At 43.5% G+C, this 11,023-nt stretch overlaps 1 pseudogene; it reads left to right on the top strand.

Annotated features, from left to right (window-relative positions):
• The first annotated feature begins 441 nt into the window (after positions 1-441).
• Positions 442-1,790, top strand: LOC133092914 (elongation factor 1-alpha 1-like; annotated as a pseudogene).
• Positions 1,791-11,023: the final 9,233 nt, after the last annotated feature.

Genomic DNA, 11,023 nt, shown 5'->3' with positions numbered 1-11,023 from the left:
GAAAAACAAGGAAAAACTGGGAAACTGTCAAAGATCAGATGAGACTGGGGAGACATGACAACTAAATGCACTGTGATGCCCTGGACTCGATCCTGGGACAGGAGAAGGACACTAGGGGAAAAGTTGGTAAAATACGAATAAAGTCTGGAGTTTAGTTAACAGCAATGTACCAAAGTTGGTTTCTTAGTTTTAACAAAAGTCCCAAATAAGCATGAAAAATATGGATATTAGATGACACTGGATGAGGGTGTATGGAATTGCTCTTTTCAACTTTTCTGCAAATCTAGAATTATTCCAAAATTAAAACTTTATTCAAAAGAAAACAAAGACCTTTGCATATACAGGAACTTGATATATGATAAAGGTAGCACTACTTTTTTCACAACGGGTTTTCCACCAGAACACAGCTGTCATGAAACCCACAGCTGAATCTAAGCCAAAATGGGAAAGGAAAAGACTCATATCAACATTGTCATCACTGGACACTTAGAGTCAGGCAAGTCTACCATTAATGGTCATCTGATCTACAAATATGGTGGGACTGACCAAAAAAACCATCGAAAAATTTGAGAAGGAGGCTGCTGAGATGGGAAAGGGCTCATTCAAGGATGCCTGGGTCTTGGACAAAGTGAAAGATGAACGTAAGTGTGGCATCACCGTTGATGTGTTGTATCACCATCAATATCTCCCTGTGGAAATTCAAGACCACCAAGTATTATGTGACCATCATTGATGCCACAGGACACAGAGACTTTATCAAAAACATGATCACAGGCACTTCTCAGCCAGACTGTGCTGTCTTCATTGTTGCTGATGGTGTTGGTGAATTTGCAGCAAGTGTTCCAAGAACAAGCAGACCCATGAGTGTGCCCTTCTGGCTTACACACTGGGTGTGAAGCAATTCATTGTTGGTGTTAACAAAAGGGATTCCTACAGCCAGAAAGAGATACAAGGAAATCATTAAGGAAGTCAGCACCTACATTAAGAAAATTGGCTATAACCCTGACACAGTAGCATTTGTGCCAATTCTGGTTGGAATGGTGACAACATGCTTGAGCCATGGAAAGTCATCCATAAAGATGGCAATGCCAGTGGAACCCCACCGCCTGAAGCTCTGGATTGCATTCTGCCACCAACTCATCCAACTGACAAACTCATTTGTCTGCCCCTCCAGAACATCTACAAAATTGACGGAATTGATACTGTCCCTGTGGAGCCGGGTGTTCTCAAACCCAGCATGGTAGTCACCTTGGCTCCAGTCAACGTTATAATTGAAGCCAAGTCTGATGAAATGCACCATGAAACTCTGAGTGAAGCTCTTCCGGGGGATTATGTGGGCTTCAACATCGAAAAGGTGTCTGTCAAAGATATTCACCATGGCAATGTGGGTGGTATCAGCAAAAATGACCCACCAATGGAAGCAGCTGACTTCCAGACTATCCTAAACCATCCAGGCCAAATCAGTGCTGGCTATGCACCTGTGTGGGATTGTCACCCAGCTCACATCGCTTGCAAATTTGCTGAGCTGAAGGAGGTTGATTGCCGTTCTGAGAAGAAGCCAGAAGATGGCCCCAGATTCTTGAAATCTTGTGAGGCTGCCATGGTTGATACAGTTCCTATAAGCCCATGTGTGTTGAGAGCTTCTCTGATCCCTCTTTGGGTCGTTTACTGTTCGTGACATGAGACACACAGTTGCTATGGATGTCATCAAAACAGTGGCCAAGAAGGCTGCTGGAGCTAGCAAGATCACCAAGTCTGCCCAGAAAGCTCAGAAGGCTAAATTAATATGATCCCCAATACCTGCCACCCCCATCTTAACCAGTGGTGAAAGAATGATCTCAGCACTGTTTGTCTCAATGGGCCATTTAAACTGGTTAATAATATCAGTGTATCATAAAAGCCTTCAGAAGGAAAGAGAATGTTTGGCTTGTGTGCATGTGTGTGTGTGTGTCAGTTTTAAGTTATTAGTTTTTAAAATCAGCACTTTTTAATGGAAACAACTTGACCAAACATCTGGCACAGAATTTTGAGACCCCTTAAAACAAAGTTTAATGAGAAAAAAGAAAAAAAAAAACAACAATGGCACCAAAGATCAATGGGAAAAAGATGGTGTGGTGCATTGCAAAGCTCATCCACAAATCCCTCCCAGCCTATGCAAGCCTCTCGGCAATGAGACTTTGCAGTTCCTTCCTCCGGAGGGGGAGGTGTTTCTTCACCCATCCAGGAACAGTTTGGATTTAGAGGTCTCAGCAGCCAAGTACCACTGCCACCACAGAGTATTCCTGGCTTGCTAGTTCAAATTATGACAGTTCTGTGCATTTTCATTATTTCCTTTACTTTCTTTGGTCTTTATTATTCAGTTTACTTTTTTTGGTGTTTGTTAACATTTTAACTACATCAACACTGCAATTTTACTTTGCTGCTATTGAAGTAATCCTGGACCACTAATTCCAAATGTAATTGTATTTTCAAAGAGGTTTTGTGTGGGGCAAATCACCCCTGAAAGTGCAGAATGGTAGTCAGGTCAACTTGAGCGCTCTGGAGATGAGTAAAGGCTTGGGGCATGAGGGGTTGTGACTGGTGTACACAGGGACCAGCGGACAGCCCTGAGTGAGTTAGGGCGGCAACCCATGGGGGAAGAGCATTCCAAGTAGGAGCTACAGCAAATGCAAAGGCACTGAGGGGACTTCCCTGGTGGTCCAGTGGTTAAGAATCCCCCTTCCAATGCAGAGGACAAGGGTTTGATCCCTGGTCAGGTAACTAAGATCCCAAAGATCCCAAGATCTCAAAGATCCCACATGCCACAGGGCAACTAAACCCGAGCCGCAACTACTGAGCCCAGGCTCTCTGGAGCCTGTGTGCCACAACTAGAGAGATACCCACGTGCTGCAACGAAAAGATCTTCATGCTACAGCTAAGACCCAATGCAACCAAATAAATAAATATATATATTTTTTAATGCAAAGGCACTGAGGTAGCAAGGTAATCAGAGAGGTCAGGAAACAGCAAAAGGGCCATTGTGTCTGCAAGGGAGGGAGGGCCAGACTGGTAAAAATGAGGTCAGTTGGAGAGTCAGCCAGACACAGTTTATGCAGTTCTTGTTGACAAAGTAAGGTCTCCATAATATTTGGATTGTCTAGATTTGCAGTTCCCAAACTGGGCACCAAACTGGCCAGAGTACCGCAAGAAACTCACATATTGGAAGATTTTTATAAGTTGAGGGAAGTACAGCAATTCCTGACATCTATTGCAAACCATGAAGTCAAGGTAGTTCATAATTTCAACATTAGATTGTGCTACTTTTCTTTTTTTTTTTTTTCTGCCTCTGCAGTCACATTGTGTTCTCTTTTTTAATTTTTATTTATTTATTTACTTATTTTTGGCTGCATTGGGTCTTCGATGCTGCATGCGGGCTTTCTCTAGTTGCGGCAAGTGGGGGCTACTCTTTGTTGCAGTGCGCGGGCTTCTCATTGTGGTGGCTTCTCTTGTTGCGGAGCATGGTCTCTAGGTGCAAGGGCTTCAGTAGCTGTGGCACGTGGACTCAGTATTTGTGGCTCGCGGGCTCTACAGCGCAGGCTCAGTAGTTGTGGCACACGGGCTTAGCTGCTCCGTGGCATGTGGGATCTTCCCGGACCAGGGATCAAACCCATGTCCCCCTGCATTGGCAGGCGGATTCTTAACCACTGTGCCACCAGGGAAGTCTCTGTGCTACTTTTCTTTCTTTCTTTTTCTTTTCTTCTTCTTCTTCTTCTTTTTTTTTTTTTTTGTGCTATTTTTCTATCAAAGATGTCAGAGCTTCACAAAGCTGGGATTTCAGTGGTTACTGTAATAAAAAGCAAGTACCAAGAAAAATCTACATGAAACAGAAAATAAGGGTGGCAGTGTCCAATCTGATTTCAAGGTTGGAGAGATAGCGGTGTGCCTAATGGATGTGCATACCCCCTTAGTAAATAATTGCGGTTATTTAAGAATAAAATAAAAAAATTTTTTCTTTTACATAATATACATTTTCCCCAAATAGCTACTTAATTAATTGTTAGAACATAAATACTTGCTAAGTTGTTTGGCTCTAGCTATTTAATAAATTTTTAACAGTTCAATAATTTTTTTTGGCCTAGGGGCCCTGCACAAAATCACTGGGACAATAAGGGCACCATGAACTGAGAAAGTCTGGGAACCTCTGCTCTATACCCTTAAATGGAATTCACCTTCATTGGTTCTGAATCCCTGTTAATGGACTTTAATTTGTTTGTTTTTGGTTTTTTTTTTGGTAGCTTTAAGCTTCCCCTTGGGAATGATCATTTAAATTAAAATTTTCTTTTTTTTGTTTACCCATGTTTATAGCTGTATCATTCACAATAGCCAAGGTGTGGACGCAACCCAAGTGTCCATCCAAAGATAAATGGATAAACAAAATGTGGTGTATACATGCAATGGAATATTATCCAGCCTTAAAAAGGAAGGAAATTCTGTGACATGCTACAACATGGATGAAACTTGAAGACATCAGGTTCCGTGAATGAAGCCAGACACAAAAGGACAAATGCTGTATGATTACACTTAGATGAGGGACCTAGAGTAGTTAGATTCATAGAGACAGAAGGTAGAATGTTGGTTGCCAGGGCCAAGAGAAAGAGGAGAATGGAGAGTTCTTGTTTAATGGGGACAGAGTTTCAGTTTTTGAAGATGAAGAATGTTCTGGAAATGGACGGAAGTAATGGTTGTACAACAATGTGAATGTACTGAATACCATTAAACTTCACACTTAAAAATTGTTGAAATGGTAAATTTTAGGTTATGTGTGTTTCACCACAATAAAAAAAAATGATTTATGAAATTCATGGACCGCAGTTATTATTCCTAAGACAAATTAAGATTCTCACCTACAGAGGGCGCCCTTGTCAGTTCCTAGTACCTTTCCTTGGTGGGTTGCAGAAACTGTACTGTCTGAAGCTGCAGGTTTCTCCTCTCCCAGCACCTGTGCAGCAGTCCTTCCCCTCCCAGCCTCTCCCTCACCCTTCTGAGGCTTTTGCTAAAGGATTTTTACTGCTGTTGACCAAAGGGAAACAGACTTGGCTTATACATGACCACCCTTCTCTCTTCTTCCTTCTCGGAGAGACACAGTTACGAGAGGCGCCAATATGGTCTATATATTCACCACTTAAAAATGGTGAAGATGCACCGGTCAGAATGGCCATCATCAAAAAGTCTACAAACAATAAATGCTGGAGAGGGTGTGGAGAAAAGGGAACCCTCTTGCACTGTTGGTGGGAATGTAAATTGATACAGCCACTATGAAGAACAGTATGGAGGTTCCTTAAAAAACTAAAAATAGAACTACCATACGACCCAGCAATCCCACTACTGGGCATATACCCTGAGAAATCCATAATTCAAAAAGAGTCATGTACCACAATGTTCATTGCAGCTCTATTTACAATAACCAGGACATGGAAGCAACCTAAGTGTCCATCAACAGATGAATGGATAAAGAAGATGTGGCACATATATACAATGGAATATTACTCAGCCATAAAAAGGAACGAAACTGAGTTATTTGTAGTGAGGTGGATGGACCTAGAGTCTGTCATACAGAGTGAAGTCAGAAAGAGAAAAACAAATACCGTATGCTAACACATATATACGGAATCTAAAAAAAAAAAAAAAAAAATGGTCATGAAGAACCTAGGGGCAAGACAGGAATAAAGACACAGACCTACTAGAGAATGGACTTGAGGATACGGGGAGGGGGAAGGGTAAGCTGGGACAAAGTGAGAGAGTGGCATGGGCATATATACACTACCAAATGTAAAATAGATAGCTAGTGGGAAGCAGCCGCATAGCACAGGGAGATCAGCTCGGTGCTTTGTGACCACCTAGAGGGGTGGGATAGGGAGGGTCGGAGGGAGGGAGATGCAAGAGGGAAGAGATATGGGGACATATGTATATGTATAGCTGATTCACTTTGTTATAAAGCCGAAACTAACACACCATTGTAAAGCAATTATACTCCAATATGTTAAAAAAAAATGGTGAAGATGCTACATTGTATGTTATGTATATTTTACCACAGTAAAAACTAATTTTAAAAGAAAAGAAAGGTTATATAGTGTCAGGCCTTTGAGGACTGGAAGAGCTGATGTCAAATTCAACCAGCATTTTGTAGGGAAACGAGATCCCAAGAACTCAGGTATGTCACAGAGGGCTGGGGGACAGGGATGCTTCCGGGCAGAGGAAGAGGGTGAGGAGGCTGACAGAGTGGGCCAGAGGTGGGGAGAAAACGGGGTATTCAGAAACCAGGGTCAGGGAGAGTTCACAGAAAGAAAAAAACAAAATTCTGGTGAAAAAGCCCAGCCCGGTTTCCTGACAGGGGACCAGGGCCACTGTCGTCCAGAGGAACAAGTCGGAAACTATTACATTTCTATCATTACCTAACAAGGCAAAGGGCATTTGATCACAAAGACATCCCTAGGGGTTTGAATGGAAACCAAACACTGTCTTATGCTCAAGCAATAATAATACACTAAGGCCATGAGATGGTTATGTTTATTACCGTGTATGGGGCTTCTGCTCTGACTTGCCTCTCAGCTATGTCCACTCTAAACTGTACCACCATCCACAACTCAAGTACCAACAGTGGCAGAGCTGGGATTCGAACGTTTGAGCTCTGACCATGGAGGCCATACAATTACCCACTGCCATACGCTATGTCATCTGGCAGGGCAAGCTTGGTAGTTCAGAGCTAGATATGTTTCTTTCCAACCCACTATGGAACATCCTTCCATCAGCACACTTTCCCTTCTGATGGCACAGAACAAGGTAGGAAGAGTAGGGGGTTGTGATCTCTGGAGAAAACTTCCCTGCTCTCAGGTGCGGTCCAGGCAGGCTGGATTCCCTGCAGCATTTGCTGTGTCACTGGCAACAGGGAGCAGCCTCGGGGCTTCTGTGGGAACAGCACTTTCCAGCCTCAGAGGGGAAAATGGTGTCTGTTCCTTCCAGGATGGAGTCATGCTCTCCTCCAGAAACTGAGTTGACCACCTTGAATACTTGGGAATGCTTACGCTGAAAACTCCCAAGAATCAGAATTCAGTCATTCACAATGCTCCAGGAATCCGCCCCAAGTTTGCTCATGCTACATTCTTCTTCTATAAAGAGAAAAATATGAACAACATAAAAACAAACTGAGAGCAAAAAAGAAATGAAAATATGTATTTAAGAAAACATTAAGGAATGTCTTGGAACCAGTATAGATTTAGCCCAATTTCCTGAAATCCTACATCTAATTTAAATAGGCTGTGGGCTTTTAGAGCCAAAATGGACTTTTTGAGTCCACCACTTTCATTTTGCAGATGAAAGTCAGGGAGGTCCAATGCCTCCGTCAGTGGCTGTCTGTCAGGGGCAGAGTACAGGCTATTGCACTTGATGCCTTTGACCTTGGACGGACACCAGTTTTGAGCCCATATTCTTAAAGGTTTCCTTCCATAGGCTTTTGGGCCAAACATTCCCCTCTCGGCCTCTCAAGTGCATCCCCAGCTTTCGCAATCTTCAGCGAGCAGCTCTTTGCTATTGATGTGGCTCTTTGGTGCCAGCTCTATGAACAAACCACCGTTTGTTGCTTTTAAAAAATAAGCCTTTTTAGCTCTGGACAACATTCGGCCTCAGTATCCTGAGTGGAAAGGTTGGTTTCTTTGCAGCTGACAAATGATGGCTTATGTCTTCTCCGAACGGCTGCAGCCCATCTTTGTTGAAAGCCCCAAAGCCTTACTTTGATAGCCCAGTGAGAGCACAGGTTCAGGCTGGAGTTTAAGTGCACAGCACACAAACATCCTTCAAAGCAGGTTTGGCTGTGTGGGGAGGGAAGTAGCCAGGATCTCAAGGAAGGAGGAAAATAGGGATGTAACTTAGAGCTGGAAAGAAGGAACAGAGTTGCTTCAAAAGGAAGGGAAAAAAAGGCAGGAATCAAGGTATGTAATTTACAGTATCCTGCAAGGATGCCTCTTACACACAGAATGAATGCTCCAGGTACAGAGGCACTTCTCAAACTCACATGCGAGAAGCGGCAAGATGGCCAATGGTGCCATCACATAGAAAGGAACACTTTTAGTTTACTCCATGTTGACATCCATCCCCTAATTTCTGTACCTTTGCAGTTTAAGAGGACGTCAAATTCTGCCACAGATGATCTGTGAGGGTTGTGATGTCGGTTTCCATATGTGAGACAGGAGATACTGGTAGTGCCTGGGCCAGCTTCATGGGCATGTGGCCTGTGTAGTAACTCAGGACCCTGTGCTCAGAGCCCACACTGGGTTTAATGCCCTGTTACCACTATCTTGAAATTCGGGATAATTTTTCAACAAGGAGCTACGCGTTTTCATTTTGCACTGGGCCAGTGAATTCTGTAGCTGGTCCTGGTTAGTACCCCATTGTTTAGGTATTTGATTGTATAATATTTTCAGAGAGGGAAATGGGGGTGGGAAGTAACTGGCTTCCATTTTGTCGGGGGCACACAAAGTATGAGGACCAGAGGGGAAAATAAATGGAATTCTTTAATTTTCTTGCAAGATTCCAAAATTCTTAAAGAGATCAGATTAGGAGTAAGATGATTTAACAGGGAGCAGCCGAGGGGCACAGCGGAGGGCAGGCAGGGACTTGTCCTCAGCCTCGTCACTCACATCCCACAAGCACCCAGGCACACTGCGCTCTCCATCCTTCCCGAACACTTCCAATCTGGCCACTCCTCCCTTCCCTCTGGGCCTGCAAAGCGCCAGCCCAATGCTCAGTCATAGCCTTCAGGCTACCCTCCCCTCCTGACCATCTCCCTGGACCCACTTTGTGGTCTTTGTTTGATCTTTTAAAAAAGTGGCTTTATAAACAACAAGGTTCTATTGTATAGCACAGGGAACTATATTCAATAACCTGTAATAAACCATAATGGAAAAGTATATGAAAAAGAAAAGAATTTTTTTAAAAGAATATATATATAGTATATATACATATATACGTAACTGAGTCACTTTGCTGTACAGCAGTAATTAACACAACATTGTAAATCAACTATACTTCAATAAAAAATTAAAAAAGAAAACATTTAAACGAAAAAACAGTTTTATGGGGGAATTCCCTGGTGGTCCAGTGGTTAAGATTCTGCGCTTCCACTGCAGGGGAAACGGGTTCGATCCTTGGTTAAGGAGCTAAGATCCTGCATGCCGCTCGGTGCAGCCAAGCAAACAAACAAAAACACACCCCAGCTTTATGGAGATATAATCCACATACCACACAACTCACCCATTTACAGTTCAGTGGGTTTTGGCATATTACATTATTAATTTTTTTGAAGTTGGTGGTAACTACATGACATAAAAATTGCCATTTTAAGTGTACAATTAAGTGGCATTAATTACATCCACAGTGTTATACAGCCATCACCACCATCTATTTCTCAACTCTTGGAAACCTCTAATCTATTTTCTGTTTCTATAAATTTGTGTATTCTAGATATTTCATGTAAGTGGAACTATGCAATATTTATCATTTTCTTACTTCACCTAGCATAATGTTTTTAAGGTGCATCCATGCTGTAGCATGTATCAGAAGTTCATTCCTTTCTATGACTGGATAATATTCCACATCTTGTTTATCCAATCATCCATTGATGGACATTCGGGTTGCTTCCACCTTTTGGCTATTATGAATAATGCTGCTATGAACATGAGTGTACAAATATCTCTTGGAGTCCCTGCTTCCAATTCTTAGGAGTATAATCCCTGGACCCACTGTTGACCCCTCCAGTACAGCTGCATTCAGAAGTCAGAGTCACCTTTTACCAACACACACCTGATTGCATCACTCATTTGCTTACAACCCTTTGCTGGCTTAAGACGGAAGTGCTCACAAGGGCTTAGGATAAAGATGGAAGTGTTCTGGGACTTCCCTGGCGGTCCAGTGGGTAGGACTCCTCGCTTTCACTGCCAAGGGCCCGGGTTCAATCCCTCGTTGGGGAACTAAAATCCCACAAGCTGTGCAGTGTGGCCAAAAAAAAAAAAAAGATGGAAGCGTTCACCAAGGCCTCTGGGTCCCTGAGCTCTGGCAGCTGACCTCTCCACGTCACCCTGCCCTGCCCTTTTCTCTCTGCTCCATGTCCTGCATGCATTTCTGGAGCCATGCTTCTTTGGGATTTCACATATGCTGATCCCTTTTCCTAAGATGTTCATCCTCCCCAAATATTGATACCTAGCTTTTGCTTGGCCAACTCTTCCCATCTTTCTCACACATCTTGTCTTAAAAAGGTCCCTAACACCTCCTTCCCTCCCTGGGTCTCGTTCCCATGGCTCCTTGGCATTCCCTTGGCATTACCTGTTCAATGTCTGTCTTCCTCACTGTACCAATGACTAATACTGACTGAGTACTTACTCGTTCCAGGCCTTGTCCTACCCATGTCACCTGTTTCAACTCATTCAATTCTCACAATAAGCCTGGAAAGGAGGCCTGGGGATGCCATCACACCAGTAGCAGTGTCCACACTGGCAACTGGAAACCAGCGCATCCCTACGGGACAGTGGTGGCAGCCACCAGCCCTGAGGGAGCATGGTTCCCTTCCTGTGTTAGAAGTGTCCCCAGCTCCTCGCAGAGGATCCGGTATACATAGGTACCTAATTCATATCTAAAGTAGATGGATGAATGGAATGGAAAGAACATCAGGGAACCGAGTTCTAAGCAAATGTCACTTACTGAATGGCTGCTAAGTGCTGGGCATCCTTACCCACCCTCCCTGCCTCAGTTTCCCCAGCCTAGAACGTGCACAAGAATACTTAGGTCCAAGGGTTATTGAGAAGGTTGAATATTTTAATGTAAATTTTAAAAGTCACTGTGTCTGGCAGACTGGATCCCACTAACAAATATTGATGTTTGCATTTGCCCCTCCCACCCCTAGCCCAAGACAGGGAGGTAATGGCCGGAATCCCAGTTCTCCTGCCCCTGCCCCTGCCCCTGCTGGAGCACGGTGTGAGACGCAGTGACATCCAGC

Source organism: Eubalaena glacialis, chromosome 6 (genome assembly GCF_028564815.1).
Source record: "Eubalaena glacialis isolate mEubGla1 chromosome 6, mEubGla1.1.hap2.+ XY, whole genome shotgun sequence".
Lineage (NCBI taxonomy): Eukaryota > Metazoa > Chordata > Mammalia > Artiodactyla > Balaenidae > Eubalaena > Eubalaena glacialis.
Note: the sequence above shows the minus strand (reverse complement) of the source record. Positions and strands in the feature narration are given on the sequence as shown.